Source organism: Hyperoodon ampullatus (assembly GCF_949752795.1).
Source record: "Hyperoodon ampullatus genome assembly, chromosome: 17".
Classification (NCBI taxonomy): Eukaryota; Metazoa; Chordata; class Mammalia; order Artiodactyla; family Ziphiidae; genus Hyperoodon; species Hyperoodon ampullatus.
In genome coordinates, this window is record NC_136930.1 from 25884911 (window position 1) to 25906614 (window position 21704).

Below are 21704 nucleotides of genomic sequence, written 5' to 3' on the forward strand. Positions count from 1 at the left end.
TGGCCGCTGAGCCTGCGCGGCCGGAGTCTGTGCTCTGCAACGGGAGAGGCCAAAACAGTGAGAGGCCTGCCTACAGCAAAAAAAAAAAAAAAAAAAAAAGAAAAAAAAAAAAAGGCTAACGACTTCAGTCACAGGATAAAAAAAATTCTTCCTGTGTAAATCCTTTCAAATAAATAAATAAATACACCCACTGGAAACACACTGAAAATGACACTGAAGAGAAGTTTTTCAAAAGTGTTTTGAAGTTAAAAATTTATCCAATTTGGGAAATGATTTTCAAAACTACCAAATATAAGACTGTAGAAGATGGCATTTAATCCAGCCAAACTTGTAAACTGGAAATGGAGATCACTTATTATGTATGGAAAAAGGTAGAATATTTATTAAAGCAAACATTAGACATAAAAGGAAAAGTCTAAAATCTTTTAAATTCAATACGTCATCATACATTGGATATTTTCAATGAATTATGCATCAACTAAAACAAACTTCATTTAAATATCTGAAGTGATTCAATTGAAAGAATCAAGAGAATAAACATATACTGAAGTTCACAGCAAGGTCAAAGGATATTTAAAATGTCAGTTTTGTTTTTGAGCCACTGTATATGCCTTTCAGGAGTTCTCAAAAGGATAAATCTTGAAGCGAGGGAAGAATTAAATATTCATTTACACAAAACTATGATTATGCTTGTTTATGTAAAATAATGTAATAAATTAAGATTGTATCTGGTTATGCATGGCATAGTAATCACCATGTAAAATATTTTATTAAAAACGAATTAATAGGGCTGCTGCAGAAGGAAGATGGTGGAGCTGTGTGCGGTTATGGCTGTCAAGAAGGTCATCGACTTCCCCATGAAGATTCCTTGTCATGGATTATAAATTTATACATGGTCTGGTTCCAGCTCTCCTCAGCAGCCGCCTCTCTTGTTCCTCCCTCTGACGGACATCACAGTGCCTGAAATTGCTGTGTCCTGTGCCAGAGGACTCTCATCCCTGTCTTCTGCTTGGTTATCTCCCAGAGGCTGATGGACAATGAAGCTAATGATGCATAAGATCTAGAGCCCCACAAAGGCACAGGCTTCCTTCAAGGTATTGTGCATACTTTTTTATTTATATTTTTGTCTTTTTTTTCCCAAATAACTATCCAAGAATTGATGAAGAAAGTATCTGACACTATTTTTCCTACTCCCCACTTGGTGTCTCAGCTTACTAAGGCTGTGTGGCTGGCAGGGGCTTGGTGTTACAACCAACTGTAAGGCCTGAACCTCTGAGGAGGGAGAGTAGTGTTCAGGATATTGGTCCACCAGAGACCTCCGGCCCATTGTAATATCAGTTGGTGAGAGCTTGGCCAGAGATCACCATCTCAACACAAAGACCCAGTTCCACTCAATGATGAGCAAGCTCCAATGCTGGACACCTCATGCGAAACAACTAGCAAGACAGGAACACAAAACCACACATTAGCAGAAAGGCTGCCGAAAATCATAATAAGTTCACAGACACATCAAAACACACCACTTAAAGTGGTCCTGCCCACCAGAAAGACAAGATTCAGCCTCATCCAGCAGAACACAGGCACCAGTCCCCTCCAACAGGAAGCCTACATGACCCACTCAACCAACCTTACCCACTGGGGGCAGACACCAAAAGCAACATGAACTATGAACCTGCAGCCTGAGAAAAAGAGACTCCAAGCACAGTAAGTTAAACAAAATGTGAAGATAGAGAAATATGCAGAACATGAAAGAGCCAGGTAAAAACCCACCAGACCAAAAAAATGAAGAAGAAATAGGCAGTCTAACTAAAAGATAATTCAGAGTAATGATAGTAAAGATGATCCAAAATCTTGGAAGTAGAATGGAGAAAATACAAGAAACATTTAATAAGGACCTAGAAGAACGAAAGAGCAAACAATCAATGATGAACAACACAATACATGAAATTAAAAATTCACTAGAAGGAATCAATAGCAGAATAACTGAATCAGAAGAACGGATAGGTGCCCTGGAAGATAAAATAGTGGAAACAATTACCGAAGAGCAGAATAAAGAAAAAAGAATGAAAAGAATTGAGGACAGTCTTAGAGACCTATGGAATATTAAACACACTAACATTGGAATCATAGGGGTCCCAGAAGAAGAAGAGAAAAAGAAAGGGATAGAGAAAATATTTGAAGAGATTATAGTTGAAAACTTCCCTAATATGGGAAAGGAAACAGTCAATCAAGTCAAGGAAGCACAGAGTTGTATAGAGGATAAATCCAATGAGAAACATGCCAAGACACATATTAATCAAATTATCAAAAATTAAATACAAAGAAAAAATATTGAAAGCAGCAAGGGAAAAGCAACAAACAGGATACAAGGGAATCCCCATAACGTTAACAGCTGATCTTTCAGCAGAAACTCTGCAAGCCAGAAGGAAGTGGCAGGACATATTTAAAGTGATGAAAGGGAAACACTTACAACTAAGGTTACTCTATCCAGCAAGGATATCATTCAGATTTGACAGAGAAATTAAAAGCTTTAGAGACAAGCAAAAGCTAAGAAAATTCAGCATCACCAAACCAGCATTACAAAAAATGCTAAAGGAACTTTTCTAAGCAGAAAACACAAGAGAAGGAAAAGACCTACAAAAACAAACACAGAGGCTACACTGGTGGCGTAGTGGTTGACAGTCCACCTGCCGTTGCAGGGAAAATGGGTTTGTGCCCTGGTCTGGGAAGATCCCACATGCTGTGGAGTGGCTGGGCCCGTGAGCCATGGCTGATAAGCCTGCACGTCCGAAGCCTGTGCTCCTCAACAGGAGAGGCCACAACAGTGAGAGGCCTGTGTACCGCAAAAAAAAAAAAAAAAAAAAAAAACCCTCAAAACAATTAAGAATATGACAATAGGAACATATATATCAATAAGTACCTTAAATGTAAATGGATTAAATGCTGCAAACAAAAGATATAGACTGGCTGAATGTATACAAAAACAAGACCTGTATATACTCCATCTAAAAGAGAACCACTTCAGACCTACAGACTGAAAGTGAGGGGTTGGAAAAAGATATTCCATGCAAACAGAAATCAAAAGAAAGATGGAGTAGCAATTCTCATATCACACAAAATAGACTTTAAAATAAAGATTATTACAAGAGACAAAGAAGGACACTACATAATGACCAAGGGATCAATCCAAGTAGAAGACATAACAATTGTAAATATTTATGCACCCAACACAGGAGCACCTCAATATATAAGGCAAATACTAACAGCCATAAAAGGGGAAATCGACAGTAACATAATCATAGTAGGGGACTTAAACACCCTACTTTCACCAAAGGACAGATCATCCAAAATGAAAATAAATAAGGAAACACAAGCTTTAAATGACACATTAAACAAGATGGACTTAATTGATATTTATAGGACATTCCATCCAAAAACAACAGAATACACTTTCTTCTCAAGTGTTGATGGAACAATCTCCAGGATAGATTGTATCTTGGGTCACATATCTAGCCTTGGTAAATTTAAGAAAATTGAAATCATATCAAGTATCTTTTCTGACCCCAGCACTATGAGACTAGATATCAATTACAGGAAAAAACCTGTAAAAATTACAAACACAGGGAGGCTAAATAATATGCTACTAAACAGCCAAGAAATCACTGAAGAAATCAAAGAGGAAATCAAAAAATACCTAGAGACAAATGACAATAAAAGCACGAATACCCAAAACCTATTTGATGCAGCAACAACAGTTCTAAGAGAGAAGTTTATTGCAATACAATCCTACTTCAAGAAACAAGAAAAATATCAAATAAACAACCTAACCTTACACCTAAAGCATATAGAGAAAGAAAAAAAAAAGTTAGCAGAAAAAATCATAAAAATCAGATGAGAAATAACTGAAAAAGAAATGAAGAAAACAATAGAAAAGATAAACAAAACTAAAAGCTGGTTCTTTGAGAAGATAAACAAAATTGATAAAACTTTAGCCAGACTTATCAAGAAAAAAAGGGAGAAGACTCAAATCAATAGAATTAGAAATGAAAAAGGAGAAGTAATAACTGACACTGCAGAAATATAAAGGATCATGAGAGATTACTACAAGCAACTATATGCCAATAAAATGGACACCCTGGAAGAAATGGACAAATTCTTAGAAAATTACAACCTTCCGAGACTGAACCAGGAAGAAATAGAAAATATAAACAGATCAATCACAAGCACTGAAATTGAAACTGTGGTGAAAAATCTTCCAACAAACAAAAGCCCAGGACAAGATGACTTCAGAGGTGAATTCTACAAAACATTTAGGGAAGAGCTAACACCTATTCTTCTCAAGCTCTTCCAAAATATAGCAGAGGGAGCAACACTACCAAACTCATTTTACGAGGCCACCATCACCCTGATACCAACACAAGACAAAGATGTGACAAAAAAAAAAAAAAAAAACTACAGGTGATATCACTGATGGATATAGATGCAAAAATCCTCAACAAAATACTAGCAAACAGAACCCAGCAGCACCTTAAAAGGATCATACACCATGATCATATTGGGTTTTTCCTAGGAATGCAAAGATTCTTTCATATATGCAAATCAATCAATGTGATATGCCATATTAATAAACTGAAGGATAAAAACCATATGATAATCTCAATAGATGCAGAAAAAGCTTTTGACAAAATATAACAGCAATTTATGATAAAAGCTGCCCAGAAAGTAGGCATAGAGGGAACTTACCTCAACATAACAAAGGCCTTATATGACAAAGCCACAGCAAACATCATTCTCAATGGTGAAAAAATAAAACCATTTCCACTAAGATCAGGAACAAGACAAGGTTGTCCACTCTCACTACTATTATTCAACACAGTTATGGAAGTTTTAGCCACCACAACAATCAGAGAAGAAAAAGAACTAAAAGGAAGCCAAATCAGAAAAGAAGAAGTAAAGCTTTGACTGTTTGCAGATACATGTACTATACATAGAGAATCCTAAAGATGCTTCCAGAAAACTACTAGAGCTAATCAATGAATTTGGTAAAGTGGCAGGATACAAAATTAATGCACAGAAATCTCTGGCATTCCTACACACTATGATGAAAAATCTGAAATTGAAATTAAGAAAACACTCCCATTTACCATTGCAACAAAAAGAATAAAATATCTAGTAATAAACCTACCTAAAGAGAAAAAAGACCTGTATGCAGAAAATTATAAGACACTGATGAAAGAAATTAAAGATGATACAAATAGCTGGAGAGATATATCATGTTCTTGGATTGGAAGAATCAACATTATGAAAATGACTCTACTACCCAAAGCAATCTACAGATTCAATGCAATCCCTATCAAACTACCATTGCCATTTTTCACAGAACCAGAACAAAAAAATTCACAATTTGTATGGAAACACAAAAGACCCTGAATAGCCAAAGCAATCTTGAGAACAAAAAACAGAGCTGGAGGAATCAGGGTCCCTGACTCAGACTATACAAGAAAGCTACAGTAATCAAGACAGTATGGTACTGGTGCAAAAACAGAAAGATAGATCAATGGAAGAGGATAGAAAGCCCAGAGATAAACCCATGCACATATGGTCACCTTATCTTTGATAAAGGAGGCAGGAATGTACAGTGGAGAAAAGACAGTCTCTTCAATAAGTGGTGCTGGGAAAACTGGACAGGTACATGTAAAAGTGTGAGATTAGAACACTCCCTAACACTATACACAAAAATAATCTCAAAATGGATGAAAGACCTAAATGTAAGGCCAGAAACTCTCAAACTCTCAGAGGAAAACATAGGCAGAACATTCTATGATATAAATCACAGCAAGATCCTTTTTGACTCACCTCCTAGAGAAATGGAAATAAAAAACAAAAATAAGCAAATGGGACCGAATAAAACTTCAAAGCTTTTGCACAGCAAAGGAAACCATAAACAAGGTGAGAAGACAACCCTCAGAATAGGAGAAAATATTTGCAAAGGAAGCAACTGACAAAGGATTAATCTCCAAAATATACAAGCAGGTCATGCAGCTTAATATAAAAAGCAAACAAACTAATCCAAAAATGGGCAGAAGAACTAAGTAGACATTTCTCTAAAGAAGATATGCAGATTGTCAGCAAACACATGAAAGGATGCTCAACATCACTAATCATTAGAGAAATGCAAATCAAAACTACAATGAGATATCATCTCACACCAGTCAGAATGACCACCATCAAAAAATCTATAAACAATAAATGCTGGAGAGGATGTGGAGAAAAGAGAACCCTCTTGCACTGTTGGTGGGAATTTAAATTGATACAGCCACTATGGGCAACAGTATGGAGGTTCCTTTAAAAACCATATATAGAACTACCATATGACCCAGCAATCCCGCTACTGGGCATATACCCTGAGAAAACCATAACTCAAACAGTCATGTACCACAGTGTTCATTGCAGCAGTATTTACATTTGCCAGGACATGGAAGCAACCTAAGTGTCCATTGACAGATGTATGGATAAAGAAGATGTGGCACATATATACAATGGAATATTACTCAGCTATAAAAAGAAACAAAATTGAATTATTTGTAGTGAGGTGGATGGGCCTAGTATCTGTCAGACAGAGTGAAGTAAGTCAGAAAGAGAAAAACAAATACCGTATGCTAACACATACATATGGAATCTAAAAAAAATAAAATAAAAATGGTTATGAAGAACCTAAGGGCAGGACAGGAATAAAGACACAGACATAAATAATGGACTTAAGGACACAGGGAGGAGGCAGGGTAAGGTGGGATGAAGTGAGAGAGTGGCTTGGACATGTATACACTCCCAAATGTAAAATAGATAGTTAGTGGGAAGTAGTCGCATAGCACAGGGAGATCAGCTGGGTGCTTTGTGATCACCTAAAGGGGTGGGATAGGGAGGGTGGGAGGGACTGAGATGCAAGAGGGAAGGGATATGGGGATATATGTATACTTATAGCTGATTCACTTTGTTATACGGCAGAAACTAACACAATGTAAAACAATTATACTCCAACAAAGATGTTAAAAATTAATTAATTAATTGTAAAGAAAAGAATAGAAAATGTCAGGGTAAGGTGTATAATGGAAGGGTTAGAATTCATCACCAAACCTCATATTGCCGTGGTATCTATGTTTATATATAAATGTATGTGTGCACTTATAATACACTTGGGAATATTGTAAAATGTACCTCTTGCTATGGGTTATTGTAAAGAAAAATTTGTGAAACACTCTTTCAGGCCCAAGAAGCAGCCACAGAGTAGGACAAACATGTCAGATGTCCCTGGCACTCAGTGAATATCTGAGTGAAAAGGTGGCCTCCACCCACCTGTGAATTCTAACCCTCTCTGCCCCTGAAGCTGTGGGACCCTGGACAAAGTCCTGCCCCTTTCCACATCCCTCTGGCCCCCATCCAGCCTGGGCGAGGCTTGGCGTCTCGGCCACCCCCTACCCCTACACCCACGTTCTTGCCTGCTTCCAGCTGACCCTGCCAGTTCCCCTCCCGGCTGAGCAGATCCTGGTGAAGCCCAACAGGATGGGTGCGGTCAGACTGCATGATGCGCTCCATGAACCACTTCTGCTAGATCGCCGTGGAGGAGGCCGTGCAACTCAAGGAGAAAAAGCTGGTGAAGGAAGTCATTGCCGTCAGCTGCGGGCCTGCCCAGTGCCAGGAGACCATCCGCACCGCTCTGGCCATGGGTGCAGACCGAGGCATCCACGTGAAGGTGCTGGCTGCATAGGCAGATCTCCTGGGTCCCCTGCAGGTGGCCTGGGTCCTGGCCAAACTGGCAGAGAAGGAGAAGGTGGACCTGGGCAAGCAGGCCATTGATGATCATTGTAACCAGGCAGTGCAGATGACAGCTGGATTTCTGGACTGGCCACAGGGCACATTCTTCTCCCAGGTGACGCTGGAAGGGGACAAGGTGAAAGCGGAGCAGGAGATTGATGGAGGCCTGGAGGTCCTGCTCCTGAAGGTGCCTGATGTGGTGACTGCTGACCTGCAGCTCAACGAGCCCCACTATGATACATTACCCAACATTGTGAAAGCCAAGAAGATCGAGGTGATCAAGGCTGGGGACCTGGGTGTGGACCTGACCTCCAATTCTCTGTGATTAGCTTGGAAGACCCACCCCAGCACATGGCCGGTGTCAAGGTGGAGACAACAGAGGACCTGGTGGCCAAGCTGAGGGAGATTGGGTGCATTTGAGCCCTTTCCCTGAAACCCAGCAATAAAACCATGACTCAAAAAAAAAAAAAAAAAGGGTTAATATTTATTTAGTACTTATATATGCTTTATTTCATTTATTTCTTAAGGGTATGTGGTAAGTACTCTTACCAATTACATTTTAGAAAAAAGAAAAATATTAGAATTTACAAGAACTTAATAAATAGCATAAATTCACTAAATATTAATTTCTATAAAAATTCAAAATAACCCTCTGAAGTAGCTATAATTACTTTTTCCATTTTGTGGATGAGGAAAAATGATACTTAGAAAATTTAGATAATTTGTTTATCTTCACAAAGTGGCAAAGCTGGAAATCTATGTTCTTAACATTTTTAATATGCTGCCTCTCACAATTTAATTTTTAGAGTAGTATGTATCATATCCAAGTTTATTCTAATGGTTAAGAAATAGAGTCAGAATTCAAAAGCAACCTCTGACACAAGAGCAATATTGTCTCTAGATATAATCTCTTTATTTTCTACCTATATTAATTCATAAGTGCTCTCATTCTGTTCCATGACTGGCTCCTAAATTTATATTTTTAGTGCAAACATTTCCTTTGAAACCGAGATACATGTATCCAACTACTTACTAAATACCAATATTTGGTAGATAGTATCCAATAACATTCACTTTGGCAGTTTTTAACTACTGGGAATACTCGTTAAAGATTCACCTCAATAATTTTGGAATTATGTTGGACAAGGTACTTAGAGTTGATAAATATCAGGTGGCTCATCTGAAAAAAGAACTAAAAATAGCGTCTATCTCATAAAATTATTAAGTGGTTTAAATAGATTACTATCTGAAAAACTAAAAGAATGTCTTTTAAGCCTTGAAGAGAAAGCAAGAAGGAGGAGGGGCCTGCTCTTGCCATGGGCTCGCTCTACAACACTACATCTGCTGTCCACTCTGACCCAAGTCCACCTGCCACCTCTTACAGTCCTTCTCCCCTTGCCCAGCCTTTTTATTCTCCCACTACCAGAAATAGAACTGGGACAGTGAAGGATTTCTCCATTTTTCTAAAAAAAAAATGTGTGTGTTTTTCTTTTCCTAAATAATAACCTTGGATTTGATCTAAGAAATATCTTTGGAGTGAGAGGAAATTGCACAACAGGAGGCTGTCAACAAATATATTATAGAAAGCCCATGAAGAAAACACTATCTCTAGGATCAGAAATTTCACTTGGTCTTCTCTTCTTCTACTGTGATAGATATAGAGGGAGCGCCAGATATGATAAATTTGGAAAGACTGGAGTTTCTAAATATGCTGCTGAGGTGAGGTAAGTAAGTCGGTAATTCATCGATTCTCTCCTGTGTTCTCTTGATACCCAGTTCAGTTTCCCTCTGAGCAGCCTTAATCCTAGCTCTTTTTAAGAGCTGCCTCATCCCAGCACAAATAATCAGAAGAGCAGCAGGTAAAAAGTCCATCCAGCAGGAGGTCTCAGTTCTCTTTTCCATCCCTCCAAACACACACCTCACTCACAACCCAACCTAGCCGGGGATGGGGCACTGGGGCAGCCAGGAGAAAATAAAAAAAGCGATTATAAAGGAAATAAACCAGAAGGCAGTGTGTAGCTCTCTGTTAGAGGGAAATGTGTGTTTAAGCATTAAGAGTGTTTAAAATGGCTTGAAGTGATAGGGGAAGGAAAACAGAAGTTTAAGGGCAAAAGGTCCAAATGCTTGTTTACCTAAAAATGTACGCACGAGGGTAGTGAAAATAAGGGACTAAGCCTTCTAATTTCTAATAGTTTCAGTGGAAACCAAGTGGCAAATTGATCATAATGCTCTTGGCATTCTAGATGCAGAAGCTTAAGGAATCTGCAACTCGCTCATCCTGAGAAAGTGGAAACTGCAGAGGAAAAAAAAATAACAAAATGCCTTCACCAGATTTACTAAATGCACTGAAAAACAAAACACAAAAAACTGAGTCTCATATATAAACTAAGTCTTAGCTATCACCAGAACAGAGCATTTCCACATTTTATGACATTTCCTGCTTCAACACATTTTTTTCGGCCTTTAACACTGTTATTGATACTCTGTTTTGATGCTATTATTGATACTGTTATTGATGCTAATTAGAGATTCAGAGTATGGTTACTCTGATTTTCACACCTGCCCTGAGCCTGGATTATCCTGAAGGAGCTCAGAATCTATGGGATTCATACACTATGGAAGGAAACATACAGATATGCTTGAGATGTTGTGATGTGTAGCTGGGTCCCAAACTATTTAGGGGGGAAGATGCATAGGCATGGAGGGTGGAGAGATCCCAAACAAGGTGGCCGTTCACATTCATCTCATCCAATTTCTGTCCTCTTCCTCTCCCTCCTGATCACATCCCTTCTTATAAAACCTTTTTATTTAGTCTTTACTTTTCCTCTTTCATTTTTTTCAAGTAAAATCTCATTCTACGTTATACTTGTCTTGTTCTGAAACATGATAGGGACATAAAGATGTGGAAAGGCTTAAACAGCCATTCTGGGACTTGGAAATAACAATGTTATTAATGATGATAATAATGATAATAATATCTACTGAAAACTCACTATGTATCAGATACTGGGCTAATTAGTTTAGGCACATTACCATATTTAATGTTAAAACAAATATATCGAGTAAGAGCTATTATTGTTCCCCTTATACAAACAGGAACATTGACTTTTAGAGATGATCACATGGGGCTAACAAGTGGTGAAACTAGCATTCAAACCCAGGCAGTTGAACTTTCACGTCTTAAATCACTTTGTTATTCTGATTAACTAAATGTAAATCCTTTACATTATAGCATTAATATTGGACAACCAAAATTTGGCAGACAGCAGATGAATGGTAAAGTATAGTAATCATGTTTTGTATTTTACATTTTTTATTTTACATACATTTTCTGTATTTTATGATTCCTTGGTATCTTAGGGCCTACACATCCAGGGAGGGGCTTAACCTCCCAGAGTTAGTGTATATGTAGAGATAGCAGACAATTTGCCTGTAAGTCTTTTTTTTTTTTTATTAGTTTCTGCTTTATAACAAAGTGAATCAGTCATACATATACATCTGTTCCCACATCCCTTCCCTCATGCCTGTAAGTCTTTGATATGCAAACCAACTAATCCTGAGTCCATACCCCCACCTGCCTCCTTTTATCAGGCTCAGGCAGTGGGGAATGCTGCATCCCTGCCCCTAATCAACCAAAGCCAGGTACTGGACACGTAGTGACAATCCCAGTAGCCCAGAGTCTGTTGGCATTACTTAAACGATCCAACTCTAAGCCTGCTCACCCTCATCTATTCCTTCTGGCAAAAACTACAAAGGAGACTCCTGTCCATGCTTTCCCTTCACTCCTTTTGCCTCCTGACCAACACTGGTGCTTCCCCATGTGGCCCTGTGTGGGGTGGCACACCCCTTTCTCCCGGGAATTGTGAGTAAAAATTATCTTTTCAATGACAATTGTTCCCTGACCTGTCAGCTTATTATACCTGAATAAAAACAAAATCCCAGATACCTGTCAAAACATATAGATAGATGACTTGAAGGTAAAATTTAACATTTGGATTAGTTTGCCTGTATTTATCTACACACCATCCTCCTTTCCTTGCCTTAATATACCTTTTCAACAAAAATGGTGGCTAATGGCAATGTTAACATCAGTACATCTATCTAGAATTTTAGTATTTTATATTCTGTCACTTTTTCTTCACAACAATCCTATGAATTAGGTAATATTATCATAATTATTATGACAAAGAAACTATTACAATATTACATATTAAAGATATTGTAAGAAATGTTGTCATTTTCTGAGAGCTTTAAATCTGAAGCTACTGTTTTGCCATACATTGCCAACCATTGGAGGAAAATGCTGCCTTTTTTAAAGTTAATGTGTTGTTGTCTCCAGGCCATGATAAGTTTAATCAAGGTAATTTAATAGATTAAAATCGATTTGTTGTTCAACAATCTCAGAAATAAGTGGTAGTCCTTTCTTTTTTTTTTCACATTTTGTTTCTTTAATCAGTAGTTCCTCAAGCACCAGTACACACCATACACACCATACAAGAAATAAGTGGCAGTCCTTTCTATCAGGGAATTTCTTTAACTTTACTGATTACAGCCTGAAAAATATTAGATTGTTTTCTCCAACTACTCTCGTGTTTCTCATAAATAATATTTACCATCTGCACCCAAAAGTTTACCTTTTCATCCCACTGTAATTTCATGGATATGACAAAGGAATAAAATATAATATGTTAGGAATTGAAAGGAATCCTCTAATGCTTTATCAACTACCATTGGGTCTGTAGTAGGCAGCTACTAAGATGGCTTCCATATAGCTTTGCTTCCTAGTATTCAGATCCTGGTTTAATCCCCTGGTGCTCCTAACTAATAAAGTGAAGTCATGTCATTTCTGTCATTGGGTTATATAATATAATGACTCTCCATTTGCCAGCAAACTCACTTGCTTACAGTCATTGATGAAGTAAGTCACCATGTTGGGGAGGCCCAAGTGGAAGGAACTGAGGGTATCCCTGCCAAAAGCCTACTAGAAACAGAGGCTCTCATTCCAGTGGTCCTTGAGGAATTGTAATTTTGTCTACAACAATGTGAGCTTGGCAACTCTTCTTCTTCAGTCTACCCTTCAAATGAGACCTCAGCCTTGGTTAACCATTGATTTCATCTTTGTGAGAGACCTTAAAGATGCAGACCCAACTAACACATGTCTAGATTACTAACCAAAGAAACTATGAGATAAACATGTGTTCATTTAAGCCAATAAATTTGTTGTAATTTGTTATTCAATGACAGGTAACACATACAGAGTCTAATTCAGGAAAGCTCTTCCTGATCTCTCCAGCCTCTTTATGCCACAGTATTGGTGTAAGAGGTTGAATTCCATAGGCCTGAGTTGGCAAGCATTAGCATTGCCCAAGAAAATTGCTGTAATAGAGAGACAAATCAGTAGTCAAGAGAATCCATGCCATAACTGAGAAAGACAAAGTTGTGTATGCAAAAAAACTAAACAGAGAAAGCAAAATTTAAAAACTAGGATGTAATTATAGGGGAAACATTATTGTTTTGTCAAGATATACCATTTACTCTGTACCTTGTAATTGCTGCTATAGCAGGACCTAATCTTCAAAGGATATGGGCCACAAAAATGTCTGGGGAATTTGGATATCAGTGGCCAAGTTCTGTTTTAGGAATCATCCATATTTTTCTCCATAGAATTCTTCTTTGGTAGCTCTAGTCTCTGTCCCCAATAATCCTTTTTAACCCCATCATACATGAAGATGCACAAGACCAAAGCCCACATAAACATATTCTTGGAAACACAAGCCCAACTCCAGGTAACTCTTCCCCAGTGGAAGGATCTGTACCATGGTCTTTCAAAGTAAAAATGGCACCAAAGTTAAACAGGAAAGGAAGACTTTATTCGAGACTATTGCAAGAGGGGAGAGACACCAGAACTAAAGTCTGACTCAACTCTATTGAAAAAAAGGCAGGAGGGTTTTTAAAGACCCCGGTAAGAGGAAGTTTTTATTTTATTTTATTTTCATTTTTGTTTCATATGAATTAGCAGCACTCCATTATTATTTCTATTGCTACACTTCAGTCCTTCATACTTGTCACATGAATTAATGTAACCTCTTCCTAACTGGTCTTCTCATCATTATAAACAACAAAATGTTTGAAGTTTACCTGAGATCAAATTTTGTCTGGGGATTATTCTCTACAATAATATCTCATCTTTCTATGCTAGTTTCTTACTCTATAGGGTTTTATATGAGGTTTCATAAGAGGGGAAAAAGGATTATGATTCCAAAGAGAAGGGCCAAATGATGATTTTTACCTCACATAGGCCTTTGGCTTATGATTGCCTTTTGGTGGATATTTTAGAATCTTGTTATCTGAAGAGAGTTGGACACCACTATAGAAGAGTTTTAGGGAAATACAGAGGATAATATTCAGTCCTGAAACATGATGCTTTTGAAGAATATCTGGTGAAAAGAAAGTAATATTAATAATGGAACATAAACTACAGAAGGAAGGATGGATGGATAGGTAGATAGATTGACATATATATACATACACACACATATGTATGTATATGTGTGTGTGTGTGTTTGTATGTGTATGTGTGCATGTTACCTCAAATTTTAAAAGTCAATAAGCATTTATTGAGCCTGGAACACCATAGGTACAAATATAACTATATTTGTTTAATAAAGTGAATGAATAACTAAACAAAAACAGGGCCATTGACTATGAATTAATATGATAACTAAATTATATTATACACTTACATTTGGAAGGCTAACTAAAACAATTTCAAGCATTTTTAACTAATCTCTGTTCTGTACCTGAGGAAACAAAACTCAAACATGGAAAAGAAAGCACAATGACTCTTGTCATTTATTTGGGGCCTACTGTGTACCAAGCATTATTCTAACAGCTCAGACTTAGGCCAGTCAGATCTAGGTTTTAATTCCTAATTTTACACTTTCTAGATGTGTGAATGGGACCAATATTATTGCTTTGAGCTTAAATTTCCAGTCTTTTTGAAGATTTAATTATTTTAGCAGTTTAGAAAATCAGTGTACAATACTATGATAATTTAAAAGAAATAACCACTATCTTTAACATCCTACTTCCTACCTTAGAGGTTTACAAAAGCTTATGGTTTACATTTCAAACAAATTTAAAATTTCATTAATATTTGTCATTTGAAAAGTAGCTCATTAAAGTTCATTATATTTTTACAAAGAATGCAATTTAAAAATAATGAAAATCAGAGAAATTTTGTTTTTAGTAAAAATAAATATTAAAACAATTACTTTACATCCATCATCCACCTGTATAAACCATTGTCTACAGTAGTCCACCCTTATGCATGGTTATACTTTCTGTGGTTTCAGTTACTCATGGTCAGCAGAGGTCCAAAAATATTAAATGGAAGATTTAAGAAATAGACAATTTGTAAGTTTTACATTGTGTGCCACTCTGTGTAGCTTGATGAAATCTATCACATTCCTGCTCCATCCCACCCAGGACCTGAATCAGTCCTTTATCCAGAGTATCCCACCCGTTAGTCACTTAATCGCTCTCTAGGTTAGGTTATTAGATCAACTTTCCTGGTATCACAGTGTTTATGTACATGTAACATTTATTTTACTTAATAATGGCCCATAAGTGCAAGAGTAGAGAAGCTGGCAACTCAGATATGCCAAAGAGAAGCTGTAAAGTGCTTCCTTTAAGTGAAAATGTGAAAGTTCTCTACTTAAGGAAAGAAAAAATTGTATGCTAAGGTTGCTAAGATCTATGGTAAGAACAAATCTTCTATCCCTGAAGTTATAAAGAAAAAAAGAAACTTGTGCTAGTTTTGCTGTCATACCTCAAACTGTAAAAGTTATGGCCAAGTGGTAAGTGCTTAGTGAAGAAGGAAAAGGCATTAACTTTGTACAATAAGATATTCTGAGAGAGAGACCACATTCACATAACTTTCATTACAGTATATTGTAATTGTTCTATTTTATTATTAGTTTGTACTGTTAATCTCTCACTGTGCCTAATTTATAAATTAAACTTTAGTCAGAGGTATGTATGTATAGGAAAACACATAGTAAGTGTTCAGTGCTACCTGTGGTTTCAGGCATCTACTGGGGGTCTTGGAAGATGTCCCCCATGAATAAAGGGGTACTACTGTACTTGTCAATGTGCAAACGTTTTATAGAACAGGTAGATAAGGCTATTATTATTTAATTAAATTGTCACAGTTCATGTAGGTTTAGGACATAATAACATAATTGTCCAATCTGGTTAAATATATTAGTCTGTTACATATCTGCATTTGGAAATAAACTTTTATATATGCTAATAAAATTAACTTCTTCCCACAGCAAGACTGGATGTTCTAAAGCTTAAGTAGACACATCTTCCTTCTTGTCACATGAAAAGAGATGCTTCAGAGACAGTGATTTCATCATGTCAAGTGTATTGCTGTACAAAAACGTTATAGGTCCAAACATTCTCTTCCTTAGATTGAAAGTCTTTAATTGAAAATATTGTGAAAATTATGGTAGAGTTAAGCTTTTAATCCTTATGTTATTCTAATACTCAGTGTTAAAATGATAGAAAATGACACTTTAACTCTCCTCCACAGCCATGAATGATAGTGTAATACAATCCTGATCCATTACTCTGTCACTATAATTAATGAGGTCATCCCTATATCAATACATGTAGTTGAATAACACATGATAAAGAATCAGAATATTGTAATGAATTCTAGCAGAATCATATTTTAAAAGTGTAATTGATTCAGTTGTATTTCAGAATTATGTGGATTTTTATCTAAATGATGGACAATAAGATGTCTGCTTGAACTTAAATATGTTATAAGTTGAGTACTGAGTAATTTCTACAAGCTTATTATTACTGCCAGTTGGATCATCTTTAAGTTTAGAGGTCTTGTACAATCATATAGAGGAGTAGAAAATGTTAATTAGATTGACTGATGAAGGCTTCAGCAGTGAAAATATCTACTCTCTGAGTAATTACAATCCCCAAATTTAGTGAAAGAACATGTGTTTTTTTATAGCCCAAAATTCTTTCATGTGTAAATTTGGAATCTTCTAGTCTTTCTGTTTCATGACAAGGTGAAAAATACCATCTATTTAAAAATAACAAAATCCCATCTTAGCCCCAAAGAAGTCTCCCAACTTATTATTTGATAATCTTACAATAAAAAATATTGCATGTGTCTAAAATTTCTAGCTTTCGCTTTTACCCTTCATTAAAAGTCAAGATTCTTTCCACAAAAGATGGGTTCATAAGTTTGGATGAAAGAAATAATGACATTTCTTTACAGAAATGAAGTTTGAAAGAGTCCCAAAATAAATTAGAATTTATTCAAAAATCTTTTGATTAAAAATTGTTTAAAAAATGTCAGACTTCCAAATTAAACATTGAAGTTCCAAGTTTCTCCTACTTAATCTCAGCCAAAAATGTTATGATAGAAAGTACTGTAAAGTTTTCTGTACATGAACTTCTATTTAGTTTAGACCTAGACCGATAATGGAGGGCAAAGTATTCTAAATTTTGGGAACCTAAATGTGAGCTAAATTTGGGAAGTCAGATTTGAAAGAAATGTTAGGAGCAGCTTACAATTCTCTTTATATAACCTTCAAAATCAAGATGGTTATCCACTTTATTCTGTTTTTTTTTTAAAAAGAAAATATTCGAGGTTGAACGTTAACCCAGCAATAAAAATAATAAATAATGTTTTATTTTCTGTCACTATCAACAAACCTATATTATGTAAATGTTATGCAAGTGACATGAACAATTTCAAATGAGGAGTTTCTGTGTTGAAAATAATTAGTATATATTAGTTTTCCCAAGTATATTTTAAAACAATTGAAATATTATTTAACCAACAAGCAGTAATTGACCATAATTTTATCTGGGAAAATGATAAAACAAAATATAGCTGAACTTTGTTTAAATATGAGAGAAAATTATACCTATAGAATTCCTTTTATATATATATATTTTTAATTTTTTAACATCTTTATTGGAGTATAATTGCTTTACAATGGTGTGCTACTTTCTGCTTTATAACAAAGTAAATAAGCCTTCTAAGTTATAAGATAATCACTTATTTTTAAAAATCATCTCTGTCAAATAAATGTAAATAATTTTATACTTAGCTTGACTTAATTTTTTCTATAAGATTTGCACATGTGAAATATGAAAGAGAAAATAAAATGTGGAATTAAATTTTAATGTTCATTAAGTCACATTAGAGGGTCCATTTCATTTTTAACTGAATTGAGCAACTTTATATCTTATTCACATTTGATTACCATATTTCCTTACTTGCTAGGTAAACATTGAGACCTTTTCATCCTGGATCATCCAAATTCCACATCCCTCCCCAAACATAAAATTGTGCCAAAATAAACTGGTTCTTCAGCTGCATTAGAATCACTGATAATTTAGAAAATGAAGTGATTGCTTCTTGTCAAAAAAATAAACATATGCAAAACTGTGTGTATTTTATTAGGAAATTTAAAAAGTTAATAACCCTTGTCCTGGAAAATTGATATGAACTGTTATTGCCTGTAATCTGAATGGCTGTCACTACATAGGAGCTACCAACAAAAATGGAAAAGAAAGAAAGTTAAAATCCAAGGAGATAGGGCTTTTGTAATCAATGTGTGGAAAGAGTCAGAAACAAAATTTTTGTTTGACCATGAAAATGTGTTCTAAATGCTCCTGCTGCCTTCCAGATAGAAAACAATACAATCTTTGGCCAGACACATCAATCCTCTGATTCCAGATGAGCTCATACAACCAATCTGATGTCAAACAATTTTTATCTCTAAAGTTGAAAAAAAAATGTATCTAAAAACATTATAATTTTAAAATTTAATTTATTTAAGCAGCAACTAAATATACATACATACAAATATTTAAAAGCTACCAAGTACCCTATTTAATGATTGATTATAACTACTCTTTTTATGCTAGTAAAATATCTTATTTTTGTTAAACAAAGGATTTGACATACTATTTTACCTGAAGCTTCACTTGTGTAGCTCACTTATTTTTTTGACATTAAGAATTTATCTTCAATATGGATTTCTGTGATTTCAGAAGTCAGAAGCTTGGGATCAAAAACTTTCAAGAAACTCACCATGATGAATATTAAAAATATGTAGGATCTTGGGCGTCCCTGGTGGCGCAGTGGTTGAGAGTCCGCCTGCCAATGGGGGGGACACGGGTTCGTGCTCCTGTCTGGGAGGATCCCACATGCCGCGAAGTGGCTGGCCCCGTGGGCCATGGTCGCTGGGCCTGCGCGTCTGCAGTCTGTACTCCGCAGCAGGAGGGGCCGCAGCAGAGAGAGGCCCGCGTACCGGGAAAAAAAAATGTAGGATCTTATAACTTTTCAACAGTATCTGGAAGACTTACTTGATACAGGATGAAATGGGTAAATAAAAGTTTGTAACTGATTATTGATAGAATGTTTTATGTTATTCTTTACCAACTATATTTTCTTTAATTTTTACTATTTATTAAGTATTTATATTAGGTGCATATGGTTAAAATTCTTAACTAATAAGATATATATATATCTTGTTACAAAAGAAAATGCATCTCTTTTGATTATTTTTGTATGCTTCCAACAAATTATTCATAATAAATGTTTGCTAGTTAAATTTATTTTAGATTTAGAGCTTTGCATGCTCTTCACCTATTCTACTTTAGCAATTCCTTCAAAAACAAGAGCATTCTATTTGTCAGTCACCAGAACCCATTATCAAAGTTAAGTGATAACTTGAAGCAAATTCAATCCAAGACAAGACAAATTGTGTGGTTATATTTGTTGCTTAAATTACAAAATACCATAAGTTAAAGATGTTTTGATAATCTTATCTATTAACTGTATCAAATAAAAACTTGTTGGGTAGTTGTTTTCAAAATCGAGAGAGACCTTACAGTTTGTATTTTCATGTAAATTAGCAATATATCATCAAAGAACAATTTCTGTTCTTTGCTTGGGAAGTAAAATGTGTAGGAAATATGCTGTTTTCAAAGAACTTTAGTTGTACCCCACAACTAAACATCTCTAAGCAACTGCTAAAATTTATTGTGCATATTATTATAAACAAAGCTTTATTCATTCTTTAATTTTTTTTCAATTAATTTTAAGCTTGATTCAAGATCATGGATTTAGTGAACTTTCTAAATACCTGCTCTGTGTTTTTATCATTGTTTTTCTTAGCTATGAAGAATATCTTCCTTATAAATAGATTTATTCATTTGTTCCCTTTTTTCATTTCTGGTTAAAAGTAACTTCTTATATTTCCCAAATCATAAGGTATCAAATTGTGGTTAGAAGAGCCAATATTTTACCAGTCACTGTTAAAGGTACCACTCTGTGTTTCTAATAACAATGTGCCAATGATGTGTCTTCATTTCAGCACAAGTACAGATGTACACCAATACCTTTTTCTTCAACATTTCCTATTGTAAGAGTAAATTATCCAATATGTGTCATCAAGTATAAACATCCTACAAAATGCCTCTGATGTCACTGAAAGTGAAATATTTTATTCTTACCTCTTCAAGTGACATTTCACATATGCAGCACAAATTGATTGCAAAATATAACTGATATTAAGGAATACTAGACAGTAAAAGTAATTTAATTTTAAGAGAAGTCATATACGTTCTTTGAGCAGAGCATACAGAACATTGTGCTTGATTCTATGACTATTGTTAATTATTTAAAAAGGAAGGTAGAATATAACTTGCTTATATTAAAAATGGATTCACCAAAATTCAAGATATAATGAAATCATTTAAACATTTGAAACTCTTGAACTCACATCTGACTAACACATAATTATCCAACAATAATTAATAGGGTAAATTTTTCAAATGTCCTAAATGATTTTAAAAGTGAACTTGAATGGAGAAAAAATTCCTATTATACATGGCTGCTCCTATTCCACCATGTCTTCTCTTGTTTTCCTAGTTATCCCAAGTCCTCTGAATGTACTGTTTTTATAAGCTAAAAATTGATTTACACATACACAAACACATAGACTTAGGTGAGAAAAAATGGGAATCATACCTTTTAATTGAATTCTTTTCATTATCCATGCCTTGTCTATACTCTTTTCTGAGCTAATTTCAACCCTCACTCTTACCAAAGGATTACTGGATTCAACCAATAAAGGAGGCTTTATCAGTGTGAAATATTGCACAGCCACTGAAAAGGCTGAGCAGGTAAAAATAAATCAAAAGGAAGTGAAGTGGCTCTAACAATGCTGAGACCATGAGTCAATCAATAGTGAAAAGAATCCAATTAGGTAAAAACAAAATCCTTTAAAAAAATATCCTTAGCTGCTCTGGTTTCCTTCTATGTTTTATTCCACACTGACAAGAAACATCAAGTTCTCCAGATCCTTAAACCAGATATATTCTCTTTGTACCTCTGTCATTAAACTGATGAATTAAACTTGTGCCTGTGCCAAGAAAATTTACTCTGCACACCAGCAGAATAAGATTGAATGGAAGGAGGTCCCAAATTATTTTTAATGGAAATATATAAAACTTAAAAATAAATAATATTATATTGTCATACATCATAAATATGAATTAGCAGATACCACCATGATAAAAACAGGATAGTAAAACATAAAATGTAAATGAAGTCAGAAAAAAATTAGATTGATCAATAATAAAACTAGAAACTGTCAAAATGAATACATTAAAAAGTAATAAAACAGTATATCATGTGTTTTTTTTGTTAATGCCCCATTTATTCATAAAACCTCAATAGAGAAAATATATATGAAAATATATTTTTGTATTTTGTATTCTATTTTAATACATTAAAAAATACATAAGGCTATACATAAGAAAACAAACATTTGGGGGGG

At 35.3% G+C, this 21704-nt stretch overlaps 1 pseudogene across 1 annotated transcript; it reads left to right on the top strand.

The window, feature by feature from the left end:
* Positions 1 to 7295: 7295 nt before the first annotated feature.
* On the top strand, positions 7296 to 8232 carry LOC307065311 (electron transfer flavoprotein subunit beta-like; annotated as a pseudogene). The gene has a single exon. The product of its transcript is annotated as an electron transfer flavoprotein subunit beta-like (transcript).
* Positions 8233 to 21704: the final 13472 nt, after the last annotated feature.